At 46.8% G+C, this 17,458-nt stretch overlaps 1 protein-coding gene across 3 annotated transcripts in view; it reads left to right on the top strand.

Moving 5' to 3' along the window:
* Positions 1 to 17,458, top strand: part of LOC119455580 (atrial natriuretic peptide receptor 1) — a 302,037-nt gene that overhangs the window by 134,753 nt on the left and 149,826 nt on the right. The window lies entirely within an intron of this gene.

Here is a 17,458-nt window from a genome sequence, read left to right as displayed (position 1 = left end):
GGAAGTGTTCCCTCCTCACACAGATGGCACTAAGCCCCATGAACCACCGATGAACCGCCATGTTTTGAACGTATGGGCTTCTATGGAAGCTTCGCTACCAGGTATATCTACCTTGGCTATACTATAGTGTGGGTAGTTTGGAACGAGCGGTTGAGTGGTCCGAATATATTGCATGGCGCCACCGCTGCCACTGCGCGATTTGTAATGCGCCGGGGACAATGTTCCAAAAGCGCGTCAGACTGCCTTCGTCACTTCTAAATCACGCAGCGACATCGCGAACAGCTCACTAAGTCAACGACTATAGTGTAGCTACAAAAAACACGTTAGTCCGGTTGGTGCTTGCTGAATGGCATACGCGTGCCGCTAGCAAGACGCACACAGAAAGAATAAGACAAACAACAACAACAACAACAACAACAACAACAACAACAACAACAACAACAACAACAACAACAACAACAACAACAACAACAACAACAACAACAACAACAACAACAACAACAACAACAACAACAACAACAACAACAACAACAACAACAACAACAACACACTAATGACGACGACGCTGGCGTCACAGTTTCCTGTAACTATAAACCGTTTCAAGTTTAAGGTCAAGGCATCCCATCTTAGCATTAATGTTGATATTAAGACATAAGCCCCCTCACGGTAAACATTATTGTTGCGATAACAGCGTGGATAAAGGGGCACTAAATAAAAACGCTGGACTACTTTATGCTAGTGTGTTATTCTTTTTGGAGCTATATCTATATTTGCTTCGTGATAAAAGACAACTTATTAGCCAAGAAAAAGAATGACGGCCAAGGTTTACTTTTTCAATTCCTGCATGCTAGCTGCAGTGCTGATACAGCAAGGCGTGTTTCATATATTTTGTATTTGAGCAGTTCTCATGCAAATAAAAAATATAAATAAATTATTAGAGCTCCTAGGGTGGTTAAGTCTTTCCTTACTTTTTAATCTTATGTAATCATTCTTTGGCAATTAACTGTCGCTAGGCCCGAGCTGACAGTGTGAAAATTCACGATATTATGTGCCGGAACTAAAGGGAAACATAGAGAGAACGATAGGTTACTTAATGAACGCTGGAGGATATGTACCTGACGGTACCACAGCATAGTTCAGATGACGAGTGTGATATGCGAACATGGCCCATTAATGCGTAGTCTACACACGCACACAACGTACTGAACACGCCCGAGGAACCATGGCAACAGGCAGGCGGAGTGTCAGGTCAGTGTCTCTGAAGAGACTAAGAACCTCTCTCTTGCGTATACAAAGCCCTTACCAAGGCTGCGCTATTAGATCCAACTCTCTATAACATGGGGCAATTCAAAGGATCCTTAGCGCAAATTTATAGCCGATCTCAGGAGAGCTCTCGAGACGCATAAAACAAGGTTAATGACACCGCCAATGTTTCACAGTGGCGATGGCGTCACTTGTAGTTTGAACCAGTAGTATAGTTGGTATAAGCGACATTTGGATGACAACGATATACTCGGGATGTATATACAGCCGAATGCGATGCAAGATTAAGCGGTAGCGCTGCCATCGGCCTTACGTCTATTAATCCTCTGGGTCTTACTAACGCTTGGAATAATCGTTTGTAGGTAGAATTGATATATTTGGGGGCCCACGTGCGCAATCTGTGAATTCAGGATACGCTAATCTTCCTTTAGTGTCCCCCTATTGCGCAGGTCGAATTAAACCGCGCTTTTTTCCGCGACGCCGCTCCCAAAGTGTGTCGTAAGCACCCTCAACGCGGCGGCGCGTTTAAAGGGCACTTTAAAACAAGACGTCAACGTTTACACTCTCGGATAATAACACGATAGCGTTAAGGGCGCCGTGTCGCAAAAAAATCCGGCGTCGGCGTCGATGTCGGCTTCGGCGTTGGCGTTAAGCATCTGCGTCTGGCGGAAGAATGAATGAATGAATTCTTTATTAAGAAAAGGGAGGACCGAAGGTCGCTGGTGGGGGAGGAGGGACATACGAGGAGAGGTAGACACCCACTAAATCGCGCGAGCCAGGCCGCTAGCAACGCCGAAGTGGGCTAATTTTACCAGGCGGAAGAAATCATGCCGAACCACATAATCCATAATCACACCGACCACACGAGCCCTCCGCGTGGCGCAAGGCGTTAGTGAGCAAAAATTGAATTTCTCAAAGTAAAATCCGTCAGAAAAATCGTAAAGTACGACTTAACCACAACCTACAGGCGTGATAGCGTTGGACTGTAATTTGAATATACGAGAAAAAAAGCCTGATAAGCAGCCAGGGGTCTTTGAATGCTATCGCGTTCAACTCTTAAAGGCAAAGCTTAAGCGTCCTCCAATTCTGGTGGTGTTTCGCTGTACTTTAGTTTTGTTTGTGAACGCTATATGTGGGTAGGGTGCCTACATGCAAGCGCCGTTTGCATGTAGGTTCCCTAATAATGGGTGGTACTTAAGGATAGTCAGCAGCACAGCGCGCGTCGCGACGCCTTCCCGCACAGTGCCGCGCGCAACTATTGCGCCAGCGAAGTGCTGGCAAGGACCGACGAAATCTGATCAGCTGTGACAGAGAATGCCGGACGTCCAATGGCGGCTTCGAGGCGCAATGTAAGACAAGGACCCACGAAGGCTTCGAAAAGAGCACGGCGCAAGAACAAAACCAGAAAAAAAAATTTAAGAAGAAAGAACCAATCTCGCACTTGGGACGTCGGGTCCCGCCGCCAGCGGCGCGCGTGGCAGTCTTACGTATAGGAAGGGACTTTGCAAACAATTCGATCGGCTTCGCGCGTAATCTTTAGAAGGATTCGGAGAAAACGAACCAGAGGATAGAACGAAGGCAGTGGCGGAGAGGAGAGAAGGAAGGAGCGCAGCACATAAAGCAATCCTAATTTGGTCGCAGGGAGCAGAAGCGCGCGGCGGTGGAGAACGATCTAATACGAGTGGGCGGGCTTCCGAGGCGCGCAGCTCGGCAGAGATGCGCGCAGTGTGCCTTATAAATGGGAAGTAATATCCAGAAGAGCTTCGTGTTCTTGCAGATACGAGAAAGGCCTGCGGTAATTTCTTTCTTTTCTTTTCCTCCTCCTGTTTTTTTTCGTTCTTGCGTGTCCTCGGTTGGCCGGCATTAATCGAAGTGGGAAAAACCTGTGCGGCTTTTGCACGCGAAGACGATTGATCCGGAAAATCCTTTCTATAGCCACGTGAACACTGCAACTTCTCGTACTTCGCGCAGTCTGTGCGTGGGGTATGCGTAAAAGTTGGTATGGCTGGCTGTTCTAGCTGCCGGCTCGGAGTCGAACGTAAGTGGTAGTTGATCGCCGTGTGTGATTAGCGCTTATTCGGGAAGCTCGTACGGTGTGTATACGTTTCATGGCTTTGGGTGTGACAAGTTGTGAGCAAATCCGCTCTCCCGTACAGCTTCAGTTGTGCAACAATACGTTAACTCCGTTCTTGGACTGGCAAACTGCACATAACGCATCGACGTGGGCAAAAAAAAAAAAAAAAGAAAGAACATAACATAACATTTCGGTCTTTCTACGGTTAATACATTATCAGCAGTAAGATTGTCGATTTCATAACAAAAAGGCCTGTTGACATGCTAGCGGCTCATGGAGTCTGCGTTATCTGCCGTCTCTATCGGCCGTCTGTGTTCTGGTCTTGGGTAATTTCCCATCCAACATTGCATAATGCGACACGACTCAGATCCATTTGCTCGTTGGGCGCAGGCGTCTGATGCAACGTGGTCTATATTTAAACAGCGGGCTGTGTGTCGTCATCGCGACGTCGCGCCATGAGCCGCACAGATGCGTACATACACGTGCGGGTAAGGTTGGCGTTTATATATTGAGCGATTAGGAGGAGGAACGGACCCTAATTTCAGCAAACGCTTGAGGGAGCACGGCGCAGCGTCGTTAAGAAAACGGGGAAGAGGAGAGAAGGGGAAAGAATGGTGTAACGCGCTTACCTACTGTGTAATGATATAGAGGGCGCGACACATGTGTGCCTTATCGCGTAGCGGTGTAACTGTTGATCATGTTGCTGCTGTTGTTGAATTACAAAAAAAAAAGCATGTGTGTGGGGGGGGGGTTATGTGGTAATTTTAGAGCCCGCTGCTTCCGACTAACTAAAGTAATAAGATAGCGTTGGACACAGGACAGCAAAAGAAAAGCCAGTGATCTGCTATCGACCTGTTCTATTTGTGACTTTCTCGGTTCCTATGGCACACTGCGGCCGCAGCTTCCGCGGTAACATGATTTTATTCAGAAATCAAATTGTGCTGACAGGTTCTGTTTGTTTTAATGCAATAGCCTTAAGGACTCCGTGTCGCAGAAAATTCGGCGTCGGCGTAAGCATCGGCGTCTGGCGGAAGTAATCATGCCGAACCACATCATGGGGGCCCTTCGCGTGGCGCAAGGCGTTAGTGAACAAAAATTGAATTTCCCAAAGTAAAATCCCTCAGCAAAATCGTAAAGTACGACTTAATCACAACCTGCAGACGTGATAGCATCGGATTGTAATTTGAATATGCGAGAAAAAAGCCTGATAAGCCTCCAGAGATCTTTGAATGCTATCGCGTTCCATTCTTCAAGGCGAATCTTCAGTTTCCTCCAATTCTGATGGTGTTTCGCTGTGCTTTGGTTCTAGACAACATTGAGGGAAATGTTGAAAACCGAGCCTTTCTAAATTTTGATTGGGCCCCATGTCGCAGAAAATACGGTGTCGGTGTCAGCGTCAACGGCGAGTTCCACTCTTAAAGGCGAAGCTTAAGCGTACTTAAGCGTAAGTTTTTTTTAATGCGAAGCATCTCTTGGCGAACAGTTGCTACTTTGACAGTATCTATCTATCTATCTATCTATCTATCTATCTATCTATCTATCTATCTATCTATCTATCTATCTATCTATCTATCTATCTATCTATCTATCTATCTATCTATCTATCTATCTATCTATCTATCTATCTATCTATCTATCTATCTATCTATCTATCTATCTATCTATCTATCTATCTATCTATCTATCTATCTATTTACGTCTGTGTGTTCTCATGGTCGTTTCGATAACTTGGTATGTACCAAAATTGGCATACTATTACAAGGATATATGACGAACATATATGATATGTCATGATATGCATGTCATGTAGGTCATGAAACAGCCGCCTACGTCTTGGTGCTTTCATGGTCGTTTCGTTAACTTGGTAGGTACCAAAATTGGCATATTATGACAGGAGTGTATGACAAACATAAGTGATAGGTCGTGACATAAATGTCATGGCATGCGTGTAATGTAGGTCTGACCTAGCGAAAAAGATTAACACTCAAAAACCACTGAAATGGGTTTGGACATGGGCATTAAGTGAAGGAAACCCTAAAGGATGATTGTAGAAGCCATATTAATGAGCATGACTCAGCAAAATGAGAATGACTCAGAGAAAAAAAGATGAACACTCAAAAACCAATGGAATGGGTTCAAATGTGGTACTATGTGAAGGAAAAGGCTAAAGGTTGATGATCGAAGTCATAGTCATGCGCATGACTAAGGTTTTCGCCTTAAGGTCTCTTAGGTGTAGCTAAACGGACTGCTGAGGATTCATGACATGAATGTCATGACATGCGTGTCACGTAGGTCATGAAAGAGCCGCCTAGGTCTTGGTGCCCTCATGGTTGTTTCGTTAACTTGGTAGGCTCCCCGCACACTGCATCGCATAACATCGGTTCCCACAGGGCGTGGCATCTGCCGGCTTTTTTTTTTTCGTGTAATGTCTGTGTAGATAGTGACCACGTCACTCTTGTTCTGGAAACGCGCTCTGCGGCTGGACGATCGCGAGTTGTCGATACATCACCCTCTAGCATGTAGAAACGATGGAACCCAGCCTTTAAGACGCAAACGCCAAGACACGGACACACGCTGGGACTAGCAACAAGTTTAATGAAAACAACCACACAGAAGTTCGCAGTCAAGTCAGAGCGCGCATGCTTCACGCATGCGCGCTCAGGTTTTCGTGCGAACTTCTGTGTGGTTGTTTTCATTAAACTTGTTGCTAGTCCCAGCGTGTGTCCGTGTACTTCTCTCTTGGCGTTTGCCTCTTAAAGGCTGGGTTCCATCGTTTCTACAAGTATTACCAACAGGCCCAGCAACAGACCCTTCTACCCTCTAGCAGGCTACGCCTTGAGTTACGGGATGTTCGATTCCTTCTCTATCTTTTCTCTGTGCCTCCGTTTCCTTGTTCTTTTGTTTTTCTTTTCTGTATTGTTCCTTAGTCGCAAGAGTTAATTTTATTGCGATAGCAATTATATGAACAATTCAAGCGGATTTCTGCCGTCGGAGTCATCGTCGCCGTCGTCATGAGGTTCCATATAAAGTCCAAGTGCGATAAAATCGTCGCCGCGCGCCGTATGTGCGAGTGAGAGCGCTCGGGGGACGCGCGCTATCACGGAGAGCGAACGCACGGCGGAGAGCAAACGCGACTTCCGTCGCGCGAAAGACCGTGGGGGTATGAGCCCCGAGAACGACCTACAAGGTAGGGAGCCTACATGCAAGCGCTGTTTGCATGTAGGCTCCCTAGCAAGCGCTGTTTTACAGCGCTTGCATGTAGGCTCCCTACGCTCGCGTGACGTCAGGGCACGGACTCGCGCCTGTCGTCTGCTGCCGTTCGGGCGTTGTCCGGGCGCTTTCTGCAGTTTTTCCCGTTTGTTCGCTGTCGTTCCTTGTGCTTGTATACTTATGACGGTCATCTCAAATACATTTTTACGACGTCATCATTCGCGCAAACTTATTCAAATAGCTTATTTCGTAGACGACAATGTATGTCTCAAGGGCAACGCTGCAGTGCCAGCCGAAGAAGCTCAGACCAGCCCATTGCGTGTTTTTCATGCGCGGATCTAGACTTTGCAAATTGAGGGACTAATAAAAAAAGCAGAAATAGCACGTGACTAATAAAAGCATAAACGCATAAACATAGCACATAAGAATCCAGTTAGAATACCATATCTGCACTGGTGCAACGAACATTTCACTATGTCTGCTACATATGACTGCTACATTTACCTTGAATTTAACCCATTAAAACGTGTTTGCTTATGACGAGTACCTCATGGTATATAATATCTCATTTTTCATTTCTTCACAGAAACGCTCGGCAGTAACACGGGGACCTGACACTGCAGTTTAGATTCAACCAGCACCACTTATTCTCTTAACTGCTTCTCAAAATTAGGCCGTTCTTCCCCGGTTAATTTCAAGTGGCCGTAATTTCAAGTAAAGCTAATTGAGGCTTACAGCCTTTTGCATAATACGCAAAGGAATGTACCAATATTTATTCACTGTTCCGTGCTACACGTTCAACTACTTGTGCAATTTACTGCTGCTTGTTAATTTTCTTGAGGAACAGACATCACTAATCTCTCTGGTGAACTGACACAGGCTGCTCGGCCCAAATTTGTTAGTGAAATACGCCTTTTGAACCGCATGACTGCAGCTAGAAAGAAGCCGAAGCCTTATTCATTAGCAGTATGAGGCTTATTGAAGATATCATTATTCCCCTGTGGAGATCAAAAATCAAGTGAATTCATTTGAGGCTTGTGGTGTCTTCTCTATGAGGCGGGTATATCAGGTTCTCTTTTATGTACTCACAAAGCGAATAGTTCTCAATTTGTGTAGTTAAACAACGCAGGATCGAGACATGGTGAGGCAGAAGGCGTTTGAATTTTCCTCTTCAGCGCAGCCTAAGCGGTGCTGTATAGTCTCGAGTATACCTTAGGCATTGCAATTGGCGCCTAAATAACTGCTTCATGGTTTCAATTCGAAGTTGTAGTGAACTGATGGGTTTCGCGAATAATGCATGCATCGCCGTAACCACAGTCGGTAGATTTAGTTGCGTAAGGGCTGTTCCATGATGTCGACAAGGACAACTGAGGGTCACTATGAAACATTTTCTCGCGTGCAATTGATAGGCTCTCGATCTTAACCACGAAATTGTTCTTTCAGGTGATTGCTGTTATGGTATTCGTGAAGTATATACGTACTATACGTGACGCTCCGTCGTGTTAACAGCCATGAACAATGCGTTTTCTGGGTGCTTGTTTCAGGTGAAAGTATCCACATCATAAACGATTCGCTGGGCAGTTTCCTTCTAACATCGCGGGATCGAATCCCGGCCACGACGGCCGCATTTATGGGGGCGAAATGCGAAAATACCCGTGTACTTAGATTTAGGTGCACGTTAAAGAAATCCAGGTGGTCCAAATTTCTGGAGTCCCCCACTACGGCGCGCCTCATAATCAGATCGTGGTTTTGGCACGTAACACCCCATAACTTAGTTTCCTTGTAACACGCATTTATAATGTTGACATCAAATACCAATACCAAGATTGTTCTTCTTTGTAAAATGCAATGTCTTGTAGCGTACGTTCCTAACTAGAACGGCTATATAAAAGACATAAACTCAGGGAGACGGGTGTCGTCCGCCATTTAATCTCACTTCTTCTTCACTTCTCCCCGAGCCACCCTCTTCGTCTTCTTTCGCGCATCCAGCGCAGACCGCTTCACTCTTCCGGACTTCTTTTGATTACACCTCCTGGTCTAATACTTGAATGTGTTCCCAATGGAAGCGCACTCCGTTTGACCGGACGTTGCAGTGTACCAGACGTTCTTCAATATCCCACGCTGGGATGCGGTCTTAACCACTTCAAATGGTCCGTGAAATTTGGAGTTAAAAGGTACAGTTCCTTTTCTTATAAAGGACATAGTCTCCAGGTTGTATTTCTGGTATCTCGCTGTTGTGTCTCTTATGAAAGTTTCTCTTCATGCGGCACTTGTAGACCTCCTGTTATTTTACAGTTTTCTTGACTTCATTGAGTTGGAGGTTTTCTATGAGGCCTAGCTCACGATCTGCAGGAAGTATGGGTGCTGTGCCCGAAGTGGCAAAATGAGTGGCCCAGTGGCCTCCAGGCAGCACTTCCAGCCACCTGCAAAGTCTGGATACATCTTCAGAAACTGTTTGACGTCTCGTATGGCTCGTTCCGCTAGGCCTCTGCTGCCGGGTGGTACGGAGAAGTATACTTGATCGTTATCCCGTGCTATTGTGCCCACTTTGATAACTTCGCACTCCGGAAGGCCGGCCCATTGTCGCAGACTATCGTCTTTGTGTGCTTAAAACATTCAGCCTTGAGGAGATCGATAATGCTGTTTGCGTCTTCTTTACCAGCTTTAGCCGAAATCATCCTTGTGCACTCGTCTATGGAAAGCAGGAAAGCTTGCGTTCGTTTGACTCCTTCCCCCTTCTTCTTGAGCTCCGCCAGGTCCAAATGAATTACTTCGAATGGGACGCTTGAATATTCGGGGTTTGTCATAACGTCTGTCGACTGCTTGAATTTAACTTTGTTCACCTGGCAAATGTGGCATGTGCGTATGTAATTGCTGATGTCATTTTTCATGCCCGGCCATGTGAATCTCATAAGCAGTTTCTTATATGTGTTCCAGAAGCCATCATGTCCGCCCGATCCAGGAGTGTCGTGGTACAAATGAAAAGTCCTTTGAACCATAGTTGGTGGTACATGATACTTTCCTTTGATGAACTGGAGATCTTCTGTACCTTCCCACAGCTTAGTATGATTGATTACTTCTGGATTCTCGCTTGATTCGTGGCCAAGTAATTTAGATAGTGCATCAGCATCAGTGAGAAGCGGGCCCGGACGGTGCGATATTATGAAATCAAACTTTTGCAGATAGTTGACCCATCTGGCAATGCGGCCTCTTGGTTGTGCCATACTCAGAAGTTGAGTCAGTGCTTGATGGTCAGTGAAAAACTTGAATTTTGCACCTTCCAGGTAAGTACGAAAATATTGAACAGCTTTTAAGATGGCCAGAGCTTCCTTTTCTTTGGTGGAGTGATTGATTTCAGCAGGCTTCAGAGTATAGCTATAATACCCCACAACGTGGTGTTTCGTTTGATCAGCTTGTGTTGAGGATTTCTGGTATAGGACTGCACTGGTTGCATAGTGTGACGCGTCTGTGTTCAGCACGAAAGACAGAGAAAAAATTATACCATCTTCCCGTAGGGGAACCCTGAGTAGTATGCGAAGCAGCCATGGGGTCGACTCAAGTTGCCATTAGTTTTCAGATCGGCCTGTCACCGCTGCCGTTTCGTGGCAGCGGCTCGAGCCCTCTTCTCCGCGGCGCTGTCCACGGCGCTGACACTGGCGTTGACGCTAGCGCTGTCCGTGGCACTCATCGCAGCGTTGCGGGAGGATAATGAGTGGACGAAGTGACGATGAGTGGGCGAAGCATCTGGGGATCATCGGGCAAAACGCCGGAAGCGTTCTCCCGGAACCGGAAGCGGAACCGGAAGTGGAATCGGAAGCGGAACCGGAAGTGGACGCCGCACGGCGGAGGGAGGGAGGGAGGGACATAGCCCCGAGCATAAGATGCTTCGCATCTAAAATTCGGTATTCGCAAGATGGGGTCCGACGATATTAGTTTTACCAGCTCACAATAGGCACCTTCGCACTGCTCGTCCCATCGAAAAGGCATGTCCTTCTGGGTTAAACGTGTCACACACCTTGTTCTCAAGACATAGTCTTTGATAAACGGCCTAAAGTGTCCTGCTAGGCCAGGAAAAACACGCAGGGAGTGCACGTCATAAGGCTTTACCAACTTGGAAATTCTTTCTACCGATTCTTGCTTAGTGCTTTTAGTGTGTCCATCGAACACCCTGCCAAGAAATACTACTTTTTCTTGAAAGAACGCACTTTTCTTGAAGTTAACTTTGAGTTGGGCAAAGCTTAGAGCACGAATAACCTTTGAAAGATGACTACGGTGCTCCTCTTTTGTTTTTCAGTAGATGATGATGTCGTCGATGTACACATTGCAAAATGTGCCCAAGTAAGGTTTCAGAATGTCGGTCATAATCTTCTGAAACCACGCAGGGGAGTTTTTCCATCCAAATGGTAGGCGGTTGTACTCAAACAAGTCAAATGGGGTTACGAACGCGGTATACTTTTTCGTCTCTTCACTTAGTGGGATCTGCCAAAAGCCCTTGCAGAGATCTATTCGTGAAAAACAATGGCAACCACAGGTTTCGTCAATGATGTCGTCAATTCTTGGCATTGGATAAGGTATCAATTCAGTTTGACGATTGAGAGCACGGTAGTCTGTACAAAGGCGGAACGTTGCGTCTTCTTTTGGTGCGATGGTTAGAGGAGAAGCAAATGGGGATACAGAAGGCCGGATGATACCTGCGTCCAACATTTCTTGCAACTCCTTTTTCAGCCACAACTTTTTATCTCTGGACATATTATAGGGGGGCTCTACAAACCACTGTTTTATCTGCGAGCTCAAAAGGAACGACATGTGATTTCATCGCTGGAGGATAGCTGCCCATGCATATAAGCTCTGGGTACTTAGTCTTGATGTCTTCCTTGTTGAAAATCAGCGTTGATACGCTAGGTTCTTCTGTTTCCTGAAACAGAAGATCCTGATACCAGGATCTTCTGTTTTTATGTTTCTTCGGCCATTACTTTGTCGTCCCAATAGAGGTTTATCTTAAGTTTCTTCATGTCTGGGCGGGACAAAAGAAAATCATAGGCGACATTGGGAATAGCCAATACGTCACTGGTAATAGAATGTCCTTGGAATTCAATAGCCAGGGTTATCTATTCGCTATGCATGGTCACTGACCCATCGTAGGCTTGGACACGCAACGTTCTACCAGCATGCAGACGACCGGCATCCACTCGACTCTTGTTGTTGCTCGAGACAGAAGCCCCACTGTCAACGAGGGCCTTCAATTCAATGCCATCTACCTTAATGGAGGCATACAGTAAGCTTGACGACGCCAAATACACGGTCTCACTGCAGCTCTTTTTCCCGGGCTTTTGATCCACGGTAGTCAGATTATGTGGAAGTAGTGTGTCGTTAACTTCGGTAACTGGTCCTTCACCATCATCGTAGTCATGATCGATGCTTCCCAGGTGTTTGATTATGAAGCTATCTTCACGCTCAGACGACGGCAACGACTCTAGATGCTCACTCAGGTTATGACAATCAAGTTGTTCTTTTCTACCGCCTGGTGATCTTCTCAATGTAACTGTTGGCACTAAGGTCTGTAGACAGCTCAAGGTCATCAAATGTTCGTGGATCTTTGAGCTGGACTTGAATACGGATGTCAATACACAACCCTTGCGTTACCAAAGCTACAACTTCAGGAAGCGCCAGCTTCGGTTCTGCAGAATGCAATAGGCGACGCTTCTCAAGACAGTACTCAAGTAGAGAGCCACATGTATATCTGAACCGTAGTGCATCATCCCATCTTTCTACTGCGTTGCCTTGGAAAGCAGCTAAAAAGTTGCTTTTCCACAGTTCCCAACATGTTGGTTCATGATCCATGAGTTGCACGTCATACCATTTTCTGGCGATAGCGCCCAAATAGCGGCGCATATTCAAAATCTTTGTGTCGTCGGAACGCCACATGTTTTTTGTCACAGGCGTACTCGAAAAACCACAGTCAATAGTGCGCACTTTGGGAGTCTCCTTCAAAAACTTCCGGCTCTACACTATATCGTGCTGACTTCTCTTGATTAAGCGGCTGGACCAAAGTTCTCATTATTTCACTTTGTTGCATCATTTGACTTTGCAGTAGTTCTATAACATTGAAGACGAGGCTCACCTTCCCGGCAGGAGTTTCCTCTTTGAGAGTGCTACGGCGTGTGGGTTCAAGAACGAGTTCGATGAGTGTCTGGAGCTGTAGATTCACTGTCACCGATTCTGTTTGCACCAGGGCTTCGCGGCTGATTGCAGCTTCTTGCAGTACCACGTTGATCAGCCCGGTAGAACTAACTTCGCGAGGAAGGTCCGTCGCTGGCTCACCGTGCACTTGATATCGGGTGAAAACAACAGACTCCGATGATGCATGGTCAACGAAAAACGTCACCCACATGTCTGGTCTTCAAAAGATGTCGGCTGTGCCAAAATGTAGCGTTCCGAGCTATAGAACGGCTTATAAAGGACAGAATCTCAGGGAGACGGGTCTTGTCTTGTCTTGTTTCCTCAACTTTGGCGCATACCCACTACGGGGGATTGGCCAAGAAGCAGGCGGTTTAACTATGTTAGGGAGACGGGTGTCGTCCGCCATTTAATCTCACTTCTTCTTCACTTCTCCCCCAGCCACCCTCTTCGTCTTCTTTCACGCATCCAGCGTAGACCGCTTCATGTCTCTCATAGCTAAGCCCTAGGGTATGTTAAGTGTTTTGCGGAGCATCATACACAACTTCCTGTGTTGAAATTGCAGACATTATTTTCGCGCAAAGTTTATGGACAGACACTGCGCATATACGCATTGCAAAACCAGTAGACCCCTTCAATGCTACATAGCTTGCGATATCCACGCCGCAAAGTTTCACGACTCGCGGTTTTGAAGAAGAGACTGCCGTTCGGGCATGACAGTAAAAATAAGCCGACATATCATTCAATAAGTACGGCTCGAGCCGCCAATACCCCAAGCATGCACGAGCGAGCGCCGTCCTGGCCGTGACTTCACTCGTAGAGGGCGCCACTCCAACTTCGCGCCGCTAATGGGAGGGAGGGGGGCGACGCTGTGCTGCGGCACCAAATGCGTATCTTGCAACCGGGCGCAAGGGGAACTGGTGACGCAATCTCCCACGCGCAAGGAGCAAAGCGGGAAGGCAGCACGGGAGGGGGGCGCTGTGCTTTCGCCGCTCAGTTTCAGTTGGAGCAATAGACCGCACGAACCGTCGCTCGCTGCGGCGGCCGCGCTTTCCCACGACAGCGTGTTGACAGCGGTTGTCTGCGGTTATCGACTGCGATCTGTTCATGTTTGCTTGTGCACGCTGACACCAGGCTTGTTAATTCAGTTAGTAAGCGAATGTCTATGTTTATGTGAATGTCTATGTTATCGGCTGCATCTTTGTGCAGCCGATAAAACTACTATCCCTACTCCTTATAGCTCTCTACTAGTTTGCTACCGCAATTGATGCTTCGCCTTTCGGGCGAAACTGCGACATTTTTTTTTTCATGACTGGGATATACCCGGCTCTTCGGTGGCCCACATTCTACGGATCTCGTCATGCAAATGAGCAACGATAGCGGAGTTCGTCTATACAGATTCCATCTTTGGCTTGCCAACGAGTGTAGATGTGTTTTCACGCAGGCGCGTGCTTCTTGTGCGTTCACCGCCGCCACGCATGCATCGTCATCGGTGAGGAGGTTGTCATCGCCGAGACGGGAACAGCCTCGTCGCGTCGTACATGGCCGCTCGCCCTCCGAGACGTATAGCTCATTTCCGCCTGCGCTGTGCGGCCTACATTGCCGAACACGTCATATCCTCCCTGAGCATTTTGATGCGGAGACGCCCATCATCCGGTATAGAGCATCCAATATTCCGCTTCCGAAGGGGGAGTCCCGGATTGCGAGCGGCGAGGCGACGCGATGTTGCGCGCCGTTCTTATTGAACGCGCCTGCGTCTTCGAACGAGCGTGTAGTAAACTGTGCCACATACGGCAGCGAGAGCCGTGTGCAGGAGGGTTATCAGGCAAGCCATGAGCCTTTCAAGTGCGTGCGAAGTTGTTCCCTCGAGTTGTGCACAGCCACCGCTATCGGTAACACCCACACTATCGCCTTATTATACACATTACCCACAAATGTTGTTGTGTGTAATTTGTTTTTCATACTTTTTATTCGTAACTCTTCAGTAGGATACTTTGCCGTATTTCTTATTTTAAAAGTTATAGAAATTGAGAAGGTAAGCCTGTTTAGGAACTGTTATCCCGAAATCCCAAATACCCTACTCCGGCAAGATTGGCTCTCAACGCCCGGTAGACACACAACACATTCTCGCCACCCACTATACACACAAACAGAATTCAAAAGCGCGCAGAAAAATAAGTGTCACTACGGAGACACTGACGCCGGCAGCATAGTCCAGTAGCTGCTACAGTCATTCATTACGCAGCAGTGGTGGAATGAACACAATTACTTTCGTGTACGCATACAGTGTTCTCAAATTTAAACTATCAGTAATTTGAATAGAAAGGCTATGCGATTATGGTATATATGCTATAAGAAATTGGAGGATAATCGTATTGGAAGACAACTCGATCTTATTTGAAACTTCTGAACCGTTTGTGTTGCGATATTTTCATCATCAAATTCGACGCTTAGTACGTTAATTTCGCATTTCGGGGAAGCGCCGGACAATCCTGAGCCAACAAACCAGTCCGGGTTCCAATTTTGGTGTCCACGTAACCCCTGTTGTGCCTGCCGCTGCGATGTTTATGTCGGTGTTCAGATGCCGCATGTATTTATACATGACAAACTTGTGCGGAGTGCTTCCTATGTAATGCATACCGAGACCGGATATTTAGGCACTAAACAAGCAGTTGTAGGCGCATCGAACAGGCACTAAAGCTGTCATTTAAGACACACATAAGCGCCAAATAGTGTCATTTAGGAATGTATTGACAAACTTTGATTGTGCATCTATAGGGATAAATCACGACAATAAACCGAGTGGGTCAAATCGTGTAGTTTACGTCACTGCGCAGTTTCGCCAAGGTCACCGCCAAGAGCACCGCCAACGTAGACACCTAAGGCTTTCGCCTTAATAAAGTTGCTGTTGGGAAGAGTAGTTCCTTTTTCAGATCTCGCGAATCAGCGAAGTGCCCTTGCACAATATTCATCTGAAATCTAGTGTGACTAGACATCACAGGAGGAAATGTGAAAGCAGTGCCGGACAAGCACCATCTCGCAATTTTCGGGTTCTTTTGATGTGCCTTTTTTTTTCACAGAGTATTTTCACCTATCTGTGATTGTTTCATCTATGCAAGCCTAATAATAGTATGTGGAAAAGGAAAGCTCAACATCCAAGGTACATACTTGTATGTACCTCGATGATCCAGTGCCCTCTGGTATTGCGGAATGTTAAGACTCCGGTCACAGCTTTTGACAGTTCTTTTAGTGTCGGATACCTGGGATTTTGTCCGAGACAGATTGAAGTTTTTAACTACCATTATCAGTTAAAAATTCATTGGGGATGGTGGCGAAACTTTCCTGAATGTCTGAAATGAGCCCCACATTCTGAGTCAGAATTAGATTCAAGTTTCTCGACGGATACCGGCTAAAAATGTGGGGTGCACAAGTACATGTTTAGTCAGCTGGAAGTGACTGTCGCGTAGAGTAGAGTGGAGTAGATTGAGCCCTTCAAACAGCGATGATCTAGCCTGGGGCAAAGCTGTTAATAACAGCCTTTGTACCGGCAAAGTGGTTGTCTTAGCCTACCTTAGCCAAATTCAGAAGCGTGGACTGTTGGGCCAGTTGGTATTACGGGCAGGAAGAGAAAGTGTACAAGACAGACGCGTCTGTCCTGTCCACTTCGTCTGTACCTGCTCGTTATTCCGCTCAACGACACGACACCTTTAGCCAAATTTCTTAGCTTGTTCTAACTTAAACAAAATGAAGCCAAGACGAAACACTGGAAAAGGCATTTTTAGGCACCAGCATTGAAATGGCCCTTTCTATGCATGATAAAGGTGCCACTAAAGTGTTTCTAGACCCATAACTTGTGCTTATATGTTAAATAAGCACCATGAGTATGTAAGGACGAAATAGTAATTTTCCCTAAAGCTCCGGTCTTTAGTTATGCATGAGTATCCCAAAAACTTAAACCGAGCATCTAGTGCTGATTCCCATGTTTACGTCATTGATGTATTCTTGTGTTGTGTATCAAGTGCTGCTTGTTTTTTCCGCGTGCTTTCACTTCCTTCATTCTTTCCTGAATAGTGAGTGCATTTGGATATACCCGGCGCAGTGGCTCAGTCAGCTAAGGCGTTGCGCTGCTGGGCACGAGATCCCGGAATCGAATCCCGGCCGTGGCGGCCGCATTTTTATGCAGGCGAAACGCAAAAACGCCCGTGTTCTTGCGTTGTAGTGCACGTTAAAGAACCACAGGGGGTCAAAATTAATCCGGAGCCCTCCACTACGGCGTGCCTCATAATCAGAACTTGTTTTGGCACGTAAAACCCCAGAAAGAAGAAGAAGCATTTCCAATTTTTTTATTGCGATAGCAATTATATGGAGAGTCCAAAGCGGATTTCTGCTGCCGTCGTCGTCGCCGTCGCCGTGAGGTTCCGTACGACGTCAACGGCGATGAAATCGTCGCCGCGCTCCGGACGCTGTATGTGCGAGTGAAAGGGCGCGAGGGACGCGCGCTTTCACGGGGAGCGAACGCTCGTCAGAGAGCAAACGCGCGCTCTGCGTCGTGCTCCCTGAAGGGCTGCAGACTTACGTGTCTCATTCCTCCTTTCCATATATAGAGAGCAAACGCGACTTTTTCGTCGCGCGAGAGGCTGGGGGGAACGGGAGGGAGGGAGGGAGGAGAGGCGACGTTTAGCTGCGGCACCAAATGCGTATTTATTAAAAACGCCGCGCGCGTTCGGTGCGAAC

The sequence above is a fragment of the Dermacentor silvarum genome, chromosome 6, assembly GCF_013339745.2.
Source record: "Dermacentor silvarum isolate Dsil-2018 chromosome 6, BIME_Dsil_1.4, whole genome shotgun sequence".
Taxonomy (NCBI): Eukaryota; Metazoa; Arthropoda; class Arachnida; order Ixodida; family Ixodidae; genus Dermacentor; species Dermacentor silvarum.
Note: the sequence above shows the minus strand (reverse complement) of the source record. Positions and strands in the feature narration are given on the sequence as shown.